Source organism: Zalophus californianus, chromosome 5, assembly GCF_009762305.2.
Source record: "Zalophus californianus isolate mZalCal1 chromosome 5, mZalCal1.pri.v2, whole genome shotgun sequence".
In the NCBI taxonomy this organism is placed as follows: domain Eukaryota; kingdom Metazoa; phylum Chordata; class Mammalia; order Carnivora; family Otariidae; genus Zalophus; species Zalophus californianus.
Window position 1 is genome coordinate 93,972,705 of NC_045599.1, and position 18,459 is coordinate 93,991,163.

An 18,459-nucleotide genomic window follows, 5' to 3' on the forward strand; every position below is an offset into this window, starting at 1 on the left:
TGACTCCTGATATCTAAGCTCAGGTCTTGATCTCAGGGTTGTGAGTTCAAGCCCAGCATTGAGCTCCATACTGCATGTGGAGCCTACTTAAAAGGAAAAAAAAAGAAAGAAGAAGAAAAAAAGAGAAAGAAACATTTCAACAGCAATCCCTATAGCCATAGGAGAAGATTAAAAAGGCTAAATAAGTCTGTTTTCCAAATAACCAGAAGTGGACTTATTAAAGCTTAGAAAGCCAGGTGTCTGGAAGAGATACTAAATTATAAAAGAGTCATCTGGGGAAGCTGAAGAAACATCATCACGTAGAACATCAAAATGCTGAATTCAAACATTAATGGAACTGCAGTCTAAAGGAAGACTCCTGGCATCGTACCAGATCCTAGGAGATTTTTAAGGAAGGTTCCATCTCAAGTTTCTATGACTACATGAATCATTTCTGCATGATTGTACATATAACCTAACTGAACTAATTTTGAGAGATAGTCTTGAAAGTTATAAAGCATTTTAGAGTATCAAACTGTATAAAATTTGTCCCATTTTTTAAGCAAACACTAGAGAGTATGTTTCTTTGTGATTCCAAAGTTTCTATTTTTTCTAAGTTTTGCTTTGTGGCCATTAATAACTAAATTTGAAATTCAATGAACTTTTAGCAACAATTTATAAGTTGTACTTATAATCCTATTGATAACCTTTTCCGTACTTAAAAAAAAATCACTCAATCCTTTAAAAATAATCACAAAATATTTTTATTATTTTCTGTCCCAATATGTATACATAATTTCTTTAACAAAATGAAGACTCAAATTGAACTTTTATTTATTTTTATTTTTTTGAAAGATTTTATTTATTTTTTGAGAGAGAGAGAACAAGAGCAGAGGGAAGAGGCAGAGGGAAAAGCAGGCTCCCCGCTGAGTAGGGAGCCTGATGTGGGACTCGATTCCAGGGTCTTGGGATCATGACCTGAGCTGAAGGCAGACAATTAACAAACTGAGCAACCCAGCCATCCCTCAAATTGAACTTTTAAAGTGCTTATTCGAATGATATGAAGCTTATTTAAAATAAATGGTCACGTGTATTATAAGCATACAAATCTCAAGATGATTTTTACCAAACATCACATGGTATTTCCATTGGTCATTACACATAAAAATCCTAGAAGTTTAGTTCTTTTCTTTTTTCAATATTTTATTTATTTATTTGACAGAGAAAGACAAAACGAGAGAGGGAACACAAGCAGGGGTAATGGGAGAGGGAGAAGCAGGCTCCCCACGGAGCAGGGAGTCCGATGCAGGGCTCGATCCCAGGAGCCTGGGATCATGACCTGAGCTAAAGGCAGACGCTTAACGACTGAGCCACCCAGGTGCCCCTAGAAGTTTAGTTCTTAGAAGAAAATGTGTACATTAATAAAATAAATCTAGATGGTGTATATCATTACAAAAACACAAAGAAACATACTCAAGTAGTAAGGTTCACTTCAAATGGAAATTCAGAATGCTACATACTTGTTTTTAAAAATTTTTCTAATATATTAATGTTTTTATTGGGAATTATATTTTCTGCCCTTTTCCAAGATTATTGACTTTTCCATTCAGAAGAGAGATGAAAGATACCATGTTAATCACTAAATAAACTCATATATAAACATTCATTATTCCATGTGGGCATGTTACTCTAGGAACACATTTTAGGAATACAAACCCCTAAGGACAGTAAACTAAATTAAATGTTCTATATTTTTTTAATTTAGATATAATTGACATATTAGTTTCAGGTGTACAACATAATGATTCAATATTTATATTTACTGCAAAATGATCACCACAGTGAGTCTTGTTAACATCCATCACCATACATAGTTTTTTTTTCCTTGTGATAAAAACTTTTAAGATCTACTCTCTTCGCAACTTTCAGATATAGAATACAGTATTATTAACTATAAATCCAAATGTTGTACATAACATCCCATGCCTTAATTTATAGCTGAGAGTTTGTACATTTTAAGCCCCTTCATCTCTAGTCTACTCATAATATACTTTATGTTTCTCCAAGTTTTTATTTTAATTCCAGTTAGAATAATATACTTAAAAATTTGTGAGTATAGTTGACACACAATGTTACATTAGTTTCAGGTGTATAACACAGTGACTGGACAAGTTTATACACTATGCTCTGTTCACAAGTACAGCTACCATCTGTCACCATACATCCTTATTACAATATCACTACACAGTTTTGTTGATGCACACTTACCTGAAACTGCAGACAAATCTCTTACTTCAGTAATGTCTCATGCTCTTAACAATGGGTAGAATAATCAGTCAGTAAATACTTAATTGGGCACATATCATGTGCCAAACAGTCTGGAAAAATCAACTGTGTTTTTTCTAGAGCAGGGAGGTATATAGCTTAACAGTAAGAAAGGTTTAGGGAGATTCTGAATCTCAGAAAGATGAAATAAATAACCTATATCCTGTGGAGAAAACATGGAGAAGCTATCTGAAGACTTTGAAGTGAAAGACAGTGGGCAGACTAGGGGAGGGGCCATAATTCAAAGCACTACCAAACCAGTGTAAGTTTTCCATTATCTTTTCCTTCAATACTGCCCAGTCTGGGCTCAAAGGTGCCTTAAAACCTAGAATTCTGTACTGGGACTGCAAAGAAAGAATCCTTCAGTCTTTGGCCCAAGAAGTAGATGGTAGACTCATAAAGCTCAGTGAAAGTGGGGAAATCCCCTGTATTTCTTTTATTCATTCTCTCTGCTTTTTGCACCCAGACAATGCCATGGTGGAGCAGCAGCATGGAGGCTGGGTGGACACCCAGAAGTCCTCTCTGACCAGAGGAGCTGTGGTCTTAAGAGGGCAGGGCAAATTCCCATTGCTTTTTTTCTTTGTTCCTCTGCCTCTTGGCCCTGGATTCAGACACAGTCATAGGACATATGTGGCACAGCAGAAGAACTAAAGCCCTTTCAGGCCAGAGAACTATTAAAAAGGAGCCCCAGAGAAGAGTAACATTCCCAGGATATTGCAAGAAGGAGGGAGTTCAAAAAGCCATCCGGGTGCCTGGGTGGCTCAGTCATTAAGCATCTGCCTTCAGCTCAGGTCATGATCTCAGGGTCCTGGGATCGAGCCCTACATCGGGCTCCCTGCTCAGCAGGAAGCCTGCTTCTCCCTCTCCCACTCCCCCTGCTTATATTCTCTCTCTCGCTGTCTCTCTCTCTGTGTCAAATAAATAAAATCTAAAAAAAAAAAAAAAAAAGCCATCCCATTAAGTGATATGTGAATACCTGGGTTCAATGATAATCTGCACATGTGTAAATATAACACTACATAGCACACCAAAAGCTTTGAGAACTTTACTGGTCTTGATCAGACCAGGGAATAAATATGCCATTGGGTAGCAAAGACACAGGACAGATTTTAATGGTACTGCATAGCCTCTGAAAATTAAACTGACATTGGAACTACAGCCCATAAAAGAAGGGTTAGAGTCCATCCTGAATCTAAAAAGGTCAGGTGTCTGTTAAAATAAGAACGTAACATTCTCCTAAGGTTTTAAACAAAATGCAGAATCTTATCAATAATATTTAAAATGTCCAGGATCCAATCTGAAATCACCTCTCATATAAAGAAAGAGGAAAATCATAAATCTCAAGTGAAAAGAAAATCAGTGACTATAACCCTGAAAAGACATGGATGTTGGAATTATGACTGTAAAGTAGCTACTACAACCATGCTCCAAAAAGTAGGGAAGAACATTCTTTTTTAAAATTTTTTATTGTTATGTTAATCACCATACATTACATCATTAGTTTTTGATGTAGTGTTCCATGATTCATTGTTTGTGCATAACACCCAGTGCTCCATGCAGAACGTGCCCTCTTTAATACCCATAACCAGGCTAACCCATCCTCCCACCCCCCTCCCCTCTAGAACCCTCAGTTTGTTTTTCAGAGTCCATTCTTAAAATAAACTGAAAGAAATTTTCATTAAAACAACAAAGAATCAAATGAAAAAATTTAGAAGTGGAAATTTCCATGAAATTAAAAATTCACTGATGGGTTCAATAGTAGAATGGAAGTGATGGAGGAAAGGTTCAGTGAAAAGTGAGGATGAACAGAAATTATCCAATTTAAACAGAGTAAGAAAAAATACAATTAACAGAGCCTCAAGGACCTGCGGGAAAATAACAAAAGTTCACATAGGCCCCTGTGTCTCACTGGAGTTCGGGAGGAGAAGACAAAGAGTATCATGCAGAAAAGATATTTTAAGATAAATGTCACAGAAAATGGCAGAGTAGAAAGCCCCAGGAATTGGTCCCTTCACTGAAATAACCACTAAGCTTTCAAGAACTATCAGATTCTCAGGCATCTGGGTGGCTCAGTCAGTTAAGTGTCTTTTAATTTCAGCTCAGGTCATGATCTCAGGGTTGTGAGATCAAGCCCGGTATCGGACTCCGCACTGGGCATGGAGCCCACTTAAGATTCTCTGTCTCTCTTCCTCTACCCCTCCCCCCACCAAAAAAAAGTACAATCAGATTCAACTGTTGCAGAACTCTAGAGTTTAACTAAATACTTACAGTATTCAGGGAAGTTTCTAATGAAAATGAAGCTGGTAATTTTTAGTATTTTGCATAGCAGCTACCACGTCACACCCCCAGACCTGTAGCAGGCAGCTATGGGGACAGAGGTTACATTCTTAGCGTAGCTTGCTATTTCCCCACTGGGCAATAAGGACCCTGTCTACTAAAAATTGGGCTTGTATGCTTCATTGAGGGGCCAGCACAGAGGCTAGCCATTGTTTCAGCCTCAGAAGCAAATTCTTGGATGGTCTCTATTGAAAGAATTCAGAGAAACAAACACCAATTTCCTACCTTTTATCCTACTAGATCCTGATATTCAAGTAAATCTGTCAGGTCACTGGCTGGCCACGGAGCTAACAGAAGAGAGACTTCAGTGACCACACACAACAAGGAATAGTCTTTGCAAAAAATAATTTGAAAAAGTCACTACACAAATGGACAACTACAGCCTCTGACAAGCAACAACAGCAACCTCTGGTGAAGGAAGAGAATCTGATTTCCAGAGGTAGCACATTACAATATTCAAAGTATTCAGTTCTTAATAAAAAAAAATATATTACAAAGTATACAAAGAAACAGGAAATGATGGCCCACTCACAGAAAAAAATTAATTGACAGAAATAATCCCTGAGGGAAGTCCATTCATTGGACTTACTAGATAAAGACTTGAAGTAACTGTCTGAAATATGCTCAAAGACCTAAAGGAAAGCATGAATAAAAAAAAAACCTAAAAGAATCAGAAGAATGCTATAAACATGTAGGACTATTAATTTAAAAACTGGAAATTATAAAAAAGAGCCAAGTAAAAATTGTGGAGCTGAAAAGTACAATACTGAAATAAAAAAATCACTAGACTGGTTGGTTCAACAGCAGATCTGAGCAGGCAGAAAAAAGACGTGGTAAAACTGAGGACAGGGTAACAGAAAGTATTCAGTATGAGAAGCCAAAAGAAAAAGAATGAAGAGAAATGAACAGTGTTTAAGGGACCTATGAAAAACTATCATGCATATCAACACACACATTATGGGAGTTCCAGAATGAAAAAGGAAAAAAAAAGGCAGAAAAAATATTCGAGGAAACAATGGCGAAAAACTGCTAACATTTGATGAAAGACATGAATTTACAGATCCAAAAAGGTCAATGACCTTAAAGCATGAAAAACTAACAGAGATCGATACTATGACACTTTATAATGAACCTGTTAAAAGACCAAAAAAAAAAAATTACATATATGTGTGTGTGTGTGTGTGTGTGTGTGTGTGTGTGTGTGTGTGTGTGTGTGTGTGTGTGTGTGTATTAAAAGCAATAAGAGAAAATGACTTGTTACATACAAGGGAGCCTTGATAAGATTAACATATGATTTCTCACCAGAATCCATGGAGGCCAGAAGGCAGTGGAATCATATTTTAAATGCTAAAAGAAAAAAGCTGCCAACAAAAATTCTATATCCAGCAAAACTGTCCTTATAAAATGAAGGAGAAATTAAGATACTCCCAGCTTTAAAAAAATAAAAAGCTAAGGAAGTCATCACTAGCAGACTGGTCCCATAAAAAATACTGAAGGAATTCCTTCAGGTTGAAATAAAAGGATACTAGACCACAACTCAGGGCTATATGAAGAAGTAGAGCTCTCTGGTAAAGGTAATTACATAAGAATATAAAAGTTAGTATTATTGTATTTTAAGTTTGTAATTCTTTTAGTTTTCTATATGATTTCAAAAGCAATGCCTAAAAAACAATTATAAACCCATAGGAATGGGCACACTCTACAGATTTTGTGTAATTTGTGACAATAATAACCTAAAGGGCAGGAGACAGAGCAGAGTTCATGCATGCTTGAAGTTAACTTGGTATTAATGCAAACTGTTATAAATTCAGGATGCTAACTGTAATCCTCATGGTAATCACTAAGAAAATAACTAAAAAATTGGCAATAGAAAATCAAACACACAAGAAGGCAGTATGGGAGGAACTGAGAAACAAAAAAGATAAAAGACATAGAGAAAACAAACAGCAAAATGGCAGAACTAAGTTTCTCATTATTAGTAATAAATTTAAATGTGAATAGATTAAGCTCATCAATTAAAAGACAGAATTTGGCAGAATGGGAAAAAAAAAATGATCCAACCACATGCTGATTATAGAAGATTCACTTTAGACCCAAAGATACAAACAGGCTGGAAGTGAAAGGATGGAAAAAGATATTCCATTCAAACTGTAATTAAAAGACAGCTATATTACTATCAGACAAAATAGATTCTAAATAAAAAGTTGTTACAAGAGACAAAGAAAAATATTATATATTGACTGGAGGGTAAAATCAACAAGAAAATACAAAAACTATAAACATATATACACAAACAACAGCTCTAAAATATCTGAAGCAAACACTGATGGAATTGAAGCAGAAAATAGTTAATATCATACTCAATGGTGAAAGACTGAAAGCATTCTCCCTAAGATCAGGAACAAACCAAGGATGCCTATTTCACTATAGCTCTTCAACACTGTACTGGAAATCCTATTTAGAGCAATTAGGTAAGAAAAGGAAATAAAAACTATCCAAATTGCAAAGGAAAAAATAAAACTATACCTATTTACAGATGATACAATTCCATATATAGAAAATCTTCAAAAGTCCACAGAAAATCAACTAAAGCTAATAAATGAATTCAGCAAAGTTGCAGGATACACAATCAACACACAAAAATCAGTTAAGTATCTACACATCAGCAATGAACAATTCAAGAAAAGGAAAACAATTCCAATTAGAATAACACCCCAAAGAATAAAATATTTAGGAATCAATTTAACCAAAGAGAAGAAATATTTGTACACTGAAGATTACAAGACAATGCTGAAAGAAATTTAAGACCTAATTAAATGGAAAGAATTCCGCGTTAATGAATCAGAAGACTTAATAATATTGTTAAGATGGAAGTACTCCCAAAAATGACCTACAGATTCCAGTCTGTATCAAAATCCAACTGCCTTTTTTTTTTTTTTTTGCAGAAGTAGAAAAGATGATCTTCAAATCTATATGGGATTGCAAAGCGTTCTGAATAGCCAAAACAATATTGAAAAACAAAGTTGGAGGAATCACACTTCCTGATTCCAAAACTTATATAGCCCTAGTCCATCAGGCTTCTATAAAAAAAATACTACAGACTGGGTAACTTATAAACAATGGTTTTCTCACAGTTCTGGACTCTGGGAGTCCAAGATTAGGGTTCCAGCATGGTTGGGGGAGGGCTCTCTTCCAGAATGCAAACTTCTTGTTATATCTTCATATGGCAGAAGGGATTAGGGATCTCACCGCAGTCTCTTTTATAATGCACTCATTCATTCCATTCATGATGGCTCTATCATCATAACTTAAGTACTTTCCAAAGACCCTTAAATACTTTCCAAAGCCCTACCTACTAATATCACCACTGTTTGGAATAAGGATTTCAACATATGAATTCTTGGGGGACACAAATGATCAGATGATAGCACAGACCAAGGACTTATAATTGAGAGTCAGAAATAAACCCAAATATCCACAGAGAGCCGATTTTTGGTAAGGGTGCTAAAACCATTCAAGGGAGAAAGAATAGTATTTGCAACAAATGGTACTAAGATACACGCTAATCATATGCAAAAGAATGAAGGTGGACCCCTTATTTCACACCATATATAAAAATTAAGTCAAATTGGATCAACCAGCTAAATATAAGAGCTAAAACGATAAAATTATAAGGAAACATAGGGGTAAATATTTATGACCTCAGATTTGGTAATGCATTATTAGATTTCACACAAAAGCATGAGCAACAAAAGAACAAATAGATAAATCAGACAACAACAAAATTAAGAACTTTGTGCTTCAAGGACATCATCAAGAAAGTGAAAAGACAACCTATAGAAAGGGAGAAGATATTTGCAAATCATATCTTTTTTTAAAAAGATTTTATTTATTTATTTGACAGAGAAAGAGTGTGCACAAGCAGGGGAAGCAGAGGCAGAAGGGCAGGGAGAAGCAGGTTCCCCGCTGAGCAGAGAGACAGATGCAGGGCTCAATCCCAGGACCGTGGGATCATGACCTGAGCCGAAGGCAGACACTTAATGACTGAGCCACCCAGGGGCTCTGCAAATCATATATCTGATAAGGGTTTAATATCAAGACTAAAGAATTCTTACAATTCAACAAGGACAAACAGCCCAACTTAAAAAATGGGCATAAGACTTGAATAGATACTTCTCCAAAACACATGAAAATATGTTCCACATCATTTGCCATTAAGGAAATGCAAATCAAAACCACAATGAGTTATCACTTCATACACACTATATAGTTACATATTTATATATAATTACACACACACACACACACACAAAATGAGAAAATAAAAACTGTTAATGAGAGTGTGGAGAAACAGAAACCCTTATACATTGTTGGCAGGAATGTACAATGGTGCAGCACGCCATTGCGGAAAGCAGTTTAATGGTAACTCAAAAAGTTAAACATAGAATTACCATATGACTTAGCAACTGCACTCCTATATATGTACCAAAGAGAAATAAAAATGTATGTCCACACAGAAACTTGTACAAGAACGTTTATAGCAGTATTATTCATAATAGCCAAAAGTTGGAACCAACCCAAATGCCCATTAACTGATGAAGAGATAAACAAATCATGGTACATCCATAAAATGAAACATTATTCAGTCATAAAAAGGAATGAAGTACTGATACATCCTACAACTTGGATGAGCCTTGAAAGTATTATACTAAGTGAAATAAGTCAGGCAGAGGGAGAAAAATACCATGATTTCATTTGTATGTGGAATTTAAGAAACAAAACAGATGGATATAGGGGGAAAAAAAAGAAAGAGGTAAACCATAAAACAGACTCTTTAACTATAGAGAACAAACAGGGTTGATGGATGGAGGTGGGTGGGGGATGGCCTAGATGGATGATGGGTATTAAGGACATTTGTGATGAACACTGGGTGTTATATGTAAATGATGAGTCACTAAATTCTACACCTGAAACTAGTATTACACTGTATGTTAACTAACTGGAATTTAAATAAAAACTTGAAAGTACAAAAACAAAACACATACTAACTAAAAGATGCCAGCCATGAAAGGTCACATACAGTACGATTCTTTTCATATAAAATAATCAGAACAGGCAAGTCCAGAGACAGAAAGCAAATGAGTGTTATCCCCCAGTAGACGGGAGAGGGGAGAATGAAGATGACTGATTAATGGGTACAAAGTATTTTTCAGAGGTGATCAAAAGTATTTGGAACTACAGGGAGGTGGTGTATGAACAACACTGTGAATGTACTAAATGCCACTAAATGGTACACTTTAAAATACTTAATTGTGTGTCATGTGATTTTTACCTCAATGAAAAAAGAAAGAAAAGAAATAATTACTGACAACTTTTTAAATTTGGCAAAAGACATGGAACTATAGATTCATGAAGAATAAACATGAAAGAAATTCATGCCCATACAATTATAACCACACTGATGAAAACCAAAGGCAAAAAAAAAAAAAAAATCCTGAAAGCAGCTGGAGAAAGCCCGTAACATAGTGGGGAATAAGAATTCAAATGACTGGAAACCATGCGGTCAGATGAAAGTGGAACAACATTTTTTGTTTTTTGGGTATTTTTTAAAGATTTTATTTATTTATTTATTTGACAGAGAGAGACACAGCGAGAGCGGGAACACAAGCAGGGGGAGTGGGAGAAGGAGAAGCAGGCTTCCCGCGGAGCAGGGAGCCTGATGTGGGGCTCCATCCCAGGACCCCGGGATCATGACCTGAGCCGAAGGCAGATGCTTAACGACTGAGCCACCCAGGCGTCCTGGGACATTAAATCAACATTAAAATGTTGATTTTTAAAATGCTGAAAGAACAGTCAGAACTTTCAACCCAGAATTCTATATTCAAAAAAAAAAAAAATTCCTTCATTAATAAAGGTTAAATAAGGACATTCCTAGATGATGGAAAACTAAGAGAATTCATTGTCAGTAGATCTACTCTGTAAGAAATGCTAAATGAAGCCTTTGGACAAAAGAGAAAGGATATGAGAGAAAAACCTGGAATATCAGGAGTGAAAGAAGAGAAACAAAGAGTAAATATCTAGATAAATATAATAGAACGCCATTTTCCTCTTAATTTCTACAAAATATGGTTCAAAGCAAAAGTTCTAACATTTTCTGAGGGGTTTTCAATGTAAGTTGATGTAATACATTCTGCAACTACAACACAGAGAGTGGAGGATAAAGGGACCTATGTTCCACTTTAAGTGATACAATATTAATGCTAAATAGACTGTTGTAAGTTAAATATGTATATTATAATTCCTACAGCAAGCGTGAAAAAAAACCATTTGAAGAGAAATGGTAAAAAACTCAACAGATAAATAAAATGGAATACTATAAATATTTAAATAATCTAAAAGGAAGCAGGAAAGAAACAGAAATGCGAAGAGGGAACAAACAGAAAGCAAGAAGAGGGCAGATGTAAATCCAAATGTCAATAATAACTAAATGTAAATGGTTTAAATACACCTATTAAAAGACAGAGACCATGAGGATGGATAAAAATATAAGATCAAATGATATGTTGTCTAGCAGAATATACATTTATATTTAAAGATAGGTCTAAGCAAAAGGATAAAAGAAAAGACATATCAAAGACATACATGAAACTATACAACTTTTGAAAGACTATCTTTGTGCCCTGGAAGTAGGCAAACAGTTCTTATATATTGCTCATTTAGGTATGAACGACACCAAAAGCATGATCCATTAACAAAAAATTGGCATTAGATTTCATCACCATTAAAAACTTTTGCTCTTTAATGGACACTGTTAAGAAAATGAAAAGACAAGCTATATAATGAAAGAAAATATTTGTTAATCATATATCTAACAAAGGACTTGTATCCAAATCTATAAAGTATATAGATCAAACTGGAGACAAATGACACCTTAATATAGTGTTCAATTGCACTAATGTTTAATGAAATGCAACTTAAAACAAAACTAAGATATTTTCAATTACTAGACTTGCAAAGAATACAAAGGATAATGAAGGCAAAGTAAGAATGTGTACAAATTGGTTCAACATTTTGGAAGGCAAATTGCAATCCATACAAGTTTTTTGTGTTTATTTTTTTACCCAAAAATTTCATTCCTAGGAGTTACTGGTATAGGAGTTATACCTGTACAGAAAAGATATGCCCAAGAATAATTACTGCAGCATTAAGTGCAATATTTTTTTTAAAAAATGTACATATCTATGTTGAAGACAGGTCAAAGAAAGTATGGTGCAGCCATAAAATTAGAATGCAGACATTAAAAAGGCAGAACTATATGTGTGAATAAGAGCAAAAATCAAGTTCTAGTTATTATGAGGATATGCTGAAGGAGAAACTAAGTTTCCCTATGGGAAGATCAATTATATTATTAACTGGACAAACCAATACTGGTGTTGCTATATTCAATTTGGGGAAGGGTAGATGAGAAACAAATTACTGATATTACAAAAACATGGATTAATTTCAAAGGCATTATGTTAAGTCAAAGAAGCCAATTTCAAAAGGTCAAATACTATTATGACTCCATTTATACAACATTCTGGAAAAAAACAAAACTACAGTGAGTGGGAACAGATCACTGGTTACTAGGGGTGAGGGATGGGGAAGGGTGTGGCAGCATGAGAGAAGTTTTGTTTTGTTTTGTTTTTTTGGTAATAGAACTACTCCCTATCCTGATTGTGGTAGTGGTTACATGAATTTATACTTGGGTTAAAACTCATAGCACTGTATACCCCTCAAAAGTTAAAAAGTGATTTTTATTGTGTATTAATTTCAAAAAGAAGAATGTTTTAGGTTGCATACTCTCATGGAGATTATTTTGCTTTTCCCCCCACAAAGACTAAATTAGAATGCTAACATTTTTTACTACTAAAGCCTTTGTTCTCATTCATTTCTGATTCAAAAACAATTAGAATTAATCTACTAAATGAAAATGATTAAGAACCATATTGTTTCTCACATCCACAATGAGTTATGAATATAAATCTTTCTGTTTGAGAATGTACACTGAGTTCTTCTAGCTATACTAAGGGCAAAGAGAAAACACTTCTAGCTCATAAAATAAGAACTAATCAAATCTCTTATAGTACACCTTGTCTTCAAGTGCTAACTGAACACCATCTTAAGATAAACTAATGAGTCACTGGTTTTATCTTCTCCTGAATGAAATGTGTTCCTTTTTCTCATACATATAATTATGGTGGTCACCACACTGGATACTGAGGGGTTTTTATTCTCTGTTTACACATAAATTGCCATTCTTTTGCTCTTTGTGTTAAACCTTTGCAAACCAGAAATAAGGTTTTCTCTTGCACGAGAGAACATTATAAGCATTACAAAACTGTTCAAATTGTTTGTTAAGTTATACATTATAATTAGTTTGGCAGAGCTAATACAAATCACATTTACAGACTAACAATAATAAAATTGAAGTACCAGTTAAATATCCAAAATAATTAAAGGAATCATTTTTAGCCTGGCATAATTAGCTAATTCACTTTACAAGCATTTATTAAAATGAATTCACATGTTATTATTCCATAGGTAGTTACACAATAGTGTTTATACAGGAAAAAATAATGAACCAAACTCTTTGCATCCAGCCCTCCACAATTAAAACGAAGACTCCCCAAGTAATATCAATCTAGGATAGACTAATTAAGTTTGGTTTGATAACCATTCATTTCTTCTATTGCCTCTGAGCAAATTGTTTATTAGAGAAAGTTATTTTACACAAATCAAATCAAACTGGGTAAACCATTATATTTGAGGGAAACTTTAGCCATCAGTCAATTAATCCATCATTTTCTCCAGACACTATTGTTTAACGAGCAGATCATATTATCAACAATTTAGATATCATATGATTCAATTATAACAGTAAATTTATTGACAGTTTCTCTAATACTTTTATTATGAGTAAATTTGGATTTCTCTTTACCTTTGTGAGCAAAGCAAAACCAATTCGGGTATTATAGTGAAATATCAAATAAATATACAATTCTCTACGTTTATAATGGTTTGGTGTATTATTACAAAAGGAAAAATAAGCCTTAATGACTTAACATTGCTGGTAAGATAAAATTTTAACATAAAAATAATTACTGAACTATTTCTTTAACATGCTAAAATAGATAGATCTATGTGACCTTAAAGTTATCTTAAAAATTCATTTGAAAAATGGACCTAAGAAAATACTAGTTTGTATTCATAAAAAATTAGGAAAAGTTTGCCACTTTAATCTTAATGTTCAAGTCAACTGAATTTATATGAACCGTTAAAAGTCATAGTGTGGCTCATTAAATTTCTAAAAATACAGATTTCAGGAGGCATTAAGATAAAAATGTCATATTATTAATATTTATTTATTGATAGCAGGAGAAGAAAAATAACATCTTCCTACATCTACTTAAAAGACCACATTTAAGATAATAGAGCAATAGGATGGATTTCTAGTTCTTAGAAGAAAATGCATATAACTTTGCTAGTTTACCTAAATTAGAAGAAATCTCAGAGACTTTATTTAATCTAAGGATTTTAAAACAGATCCTTTCTATATACATTTATCTCTATAATTTTGGCTGTTAAAGTCTAAAACAATTTATTAATATGTTGTCAACAGGTGTTTTCTAAATGTTTTATGTTGACTAATTTTATCTTGCCGGTCCAAGTTTAAATCCTGCAGGATTATGGACTATGGCTAAGACTTGTTTTCTACCTCATAAAAGGAAAGTTCTAGACTCTCCACTGAATGACAGAATAGCAAATGCTTGGAAGGAGCTTCTGATTTGACCTAACTCAGTTCTATCTCATTATATACATAAAAAGAGAGTGTCTAAGCCCATATCACATAGCTAATTATCAGTGCTGATTAGACAAACATGTTGACTAACAATCACTTGTACATTCAATAAACACATTCCTGTTGAACAACGAGAGTGCTGCTGGTAGCCTATGTGATCTAAAAGGATACAAGGGCAGAGTCGTCCAACAGCCAAAAGAATAGCATATGGCCTATGAATTACAAATTCCTACATATGTCCACAGTTCTCAAAATGCACTCCTCAGAGGCTTAGGATGCCACAGAGACACTTCAGGGCACCAGAAAGAGAGAATAAGAACTGAGCCATTAGAACATCTGGCACCCTGAAACCCCCGCATCTTCATTCCAGTCAGAGCCATTTGCTTCTGTGCAATATTTCATTCAAGAAACAGCTGATTGTAAGCCAGTCCGAAACCGCTATCCTACCCTACGTATATTCCTGGAATCTTCAGAATAAATTATTTTAAGCAAGAAGACAGTGATCTTAGGGTTTTTATTTAAAGAATAATCTTCATTTTCACATATTTGCCTTGAAAAGATTTACTTGTTACAAAGTAATTAAAGGAACACCTGCATGAAAATACTGTAGACAGTTGTTTGATAGATAGAGGTCGATATTTGCATAGTACAAATTGTTTAAGTACAGGAAAGCAGTCACTAGTCAATATGTAACATCAGCATTATCTCTTTTTCTGAAGTCCCATATTCATCTACTTTTGTGTCCATAAAGTACTTTCTTATTATTAATTTTAGGCAAACTACTATATCCTCTTTTAAAATACTACAGAAAAGACTTTCTGTTACTATTTCTCCAAACATCTGTTAACATACACTCCCTTCATACAAAGCACAATGTTTAAGAGCAGGGGTCTTTCTGTGATTTTGGTTTCACTGACAAAAAGATGATGCCCCCCTCTAGAGTGGATTATTACAATCATTAAATGGTTCTTAGAAAACATTTAGCTCTCTGTAATTTTACATGTTTTTGATTTATAGTTATAATTAAGAAAAGCAATGCAAAAAGGACACTAGTTAGAACCTTTAAATCCAAAGATGATTCAAATATAAGTGCTGTGGTGGTAAAATCATTCATGATGTTCCTGATCATCCTCAAGATATTAGCAAAGGGAGGATTCCTCTTTGATCTAAACAACTCATCAGCATTAGTTAATCATCTCTTTTACCACAAATATTTGATTAACACTGAAAATAATATTTAAGCATAGCATCTGCCTAGAGTGATGTATTTCAAAAAATTATTTCAACTGGTATATATGCAGGACTTCCTTCAACAAATAATATATTTTCATATTTTATCACAAGTTAGATTGTGAAGGGAGTGGTGGTAGTTGGCCTTCTTTGTTTTGGGAGATATGTTGCTCTGTGCCCAGTGATGGTTCAGAAAAACTGAGGAACCACAATATATAAAAGAAGTAAATGGGTGATATCAATTACTGAAATAGTTCACTGCTTACTAAATACTACATAATTTAACTCTGAATTTTTACAGTAGCTTTCTAGGGGATAACTCAAATGCCTAAAGGTATTGATACAATAAATGAATGAATGAATGAATGAATGAATGAATGAAGAAAGAAAGAAAGAAAGAAAGAAAGAAAGAAAGAAAGAAAGAAAAAGAAAGAAAGAAAGAAAGATATTGAGTATTTACCACGATTTCATACCATTGTAGGAAAAACTGAGGCATGACAGTACATAGTCAATGTCTCAAGGCCATCCAGTGGGAGAATCAAGATTTAAATCTAGTTAGCCAGGTCCCCCAAGATTAAGGATTTTCTTACAAGATCATATTGCCATTCTTGATGAACACATATTGTGCATTTAACTAGGTATGAAAATTATTGAGTATGATACAGCTGAAAGTATTATAAGATATATTATCTATACTCACATTTTAGGCTTTCAATGTTCTTTTGTTATTATTATTAGGTATAGATCTCCCTATTTTCCAAAAATAATACAGTAACACTCAGAGTTGTGACAAAGCTATTTATTTTCTATGTTTTATCTAAAATTATTTTAGACTTAGAGAATAACTGCAAAAATAGTTACAAAGAATTCCTATATACGCTTCACTTATATTCCCTATATGGTCACAAAGCTTTTAATAGATGTGGCTAGGCCCGGGACACGTGGGTGGCTCAGTCATTAGGCGGCTGCCTTCAGCTCAGGTCATGATCCCAGGGTCCTGGGATCAAGCTCCACATAGGGCTCCCTGCTCCACGGGAAGCCTGCTTCTCCCTCTCCCACTCACCCTGCTTGTGTTCCCTCTCTCGCTGTGCCTCTGTCAAATAAATAAATAAAAATCTTAAAAAAAAATAGATGTGGCTAGGCCCTAAAACAGTTTTCTGACTCCAAGCAACATGGGTCTTTTGATTACACAATCAGTCCAAGTACAAATGAGCCATGGGAGGTATAGGAAATTATAAGGCGCTATGACAGTCCACTGCAAATATGTAGGCATTTCTCATAGACTATGCTAAGGGTTAATAATCACATACTAGAATCAAAAACTACATACAGGATAGTGATTTTCAATACTAAGGAGACTTTTGCAAGGACCACAGTAAGAAGCAAAAGTACTGCAGCATCGTTTCCTCATCCGTAATTTCCTACAGTTTTGGATCTTTATGTGGATTGAGGTGACAACAGAAGTATCTAGCATAGTGCCTGAAACAATAGCAGCGACTAAGTAATTGGTAGCTGCCATTATATAATGGATATTCTGTTCAAATATGTTTTGTGATATGTTATGTTTTAGGCCCTTTGATATATAGGAGCATGTCTGAGTTGTAATCACTGCTTCCCTATCACAGAAATCACATTATGTAGACAGAAAGAGCTAGATGTTATTAGGCTTGCTAAGATGCCAGCTATTAACAATAACCTGTGTATGTTGTTCAGGTTGGAGAGAAAAAGCTATCAATTCTTTGATACCATAGGTAGGCACTCATTTGGAAGACCAATAGCTAGGAGGAGCATTATAAGAATAAAAGTTTTATTCTTCCAACATTTGATTATGAGAACTTTTAACATACAGAAAAGTTGAAAGAACAGTACAATGAGTAGCCATATAACCATCATCTAGATTTTATAATTAAATTTGCTATATTTTACATTATTACATATCTTGCCATCCTTCTATTTATCCATTAATCCACCAGTTATAAGGCATAAGCCCTTGGATTCTACAGTTTTTAGTAATTACATGAATACGGTCCCTATTAGATGGGCTCCTGAACCTCAAAACTCTAACCACCTCCATGATTATAAGTTTCATAGGGAGATAATGCAAAGTGCATAGCCAGACATTATCATATCACTCTTTTAGCCAGAGCTTTGGCCATAAATCTCTATTAGGGTCATAATAAGGTAGGCTAGACTACACGTGAGCTGCAAAGTCTCCTACTTAGGCCTAAGGCTCCTTTCAGACTTACTCTATGAGATCCTACTGATCAACAGTGACATAAGGCTGAGGAAATAAAAATCCAGGAAAACCCACATTCTAGGATTGGGAGAAGGACAACTAAGAAGACTCAAGGAGGACTGTCTACACTTCCTCTTCATTCGAGACTATGGTTCCAGAGCACCAGGTTTCAGCCTCTGTACAGATCAGCTGGGCTGATGCTGGTATGGATAAGTGTTTTAAAATATGTCCATACATTCTTTGATATCCCTCTTTTTAAGAGGTAGAGCTTAATTCCACTCCCTTGAGTGTGGGCTGAACGTAGTGCCTCACTTCTAACCAAAAGAATACAGCAGAAGTGACAGTGGGTCACTTCCAAGAGTAGGTCATAAAAAGTATAGTGGCTTGCTCCCTGCTCTCTCTTGGATCACTCACTTTGGGGAAGTTAGCTGCCACGTCTGAAAGACAATCAGCAGCCCTTTGGAGAGCTTCATATGGCAAGGGAACAAGGCCGAACGTCAACAACCAGCAA

General features: G+C 34.7%; 1 protein-coding gene across 5 annotated transcripts in view; it reads right to left on the minus strand.

Annotated features, from left to right (window-relative positions):
* The window catches only part of RANBP17 (RAN binding protein 17), a 324,861-nt gene that overhangs the window by 176,663 nt on the left and 129,739 nt on the right, over positions 1-18,459 (minus strand). The window lies entirely within an intron of this gene.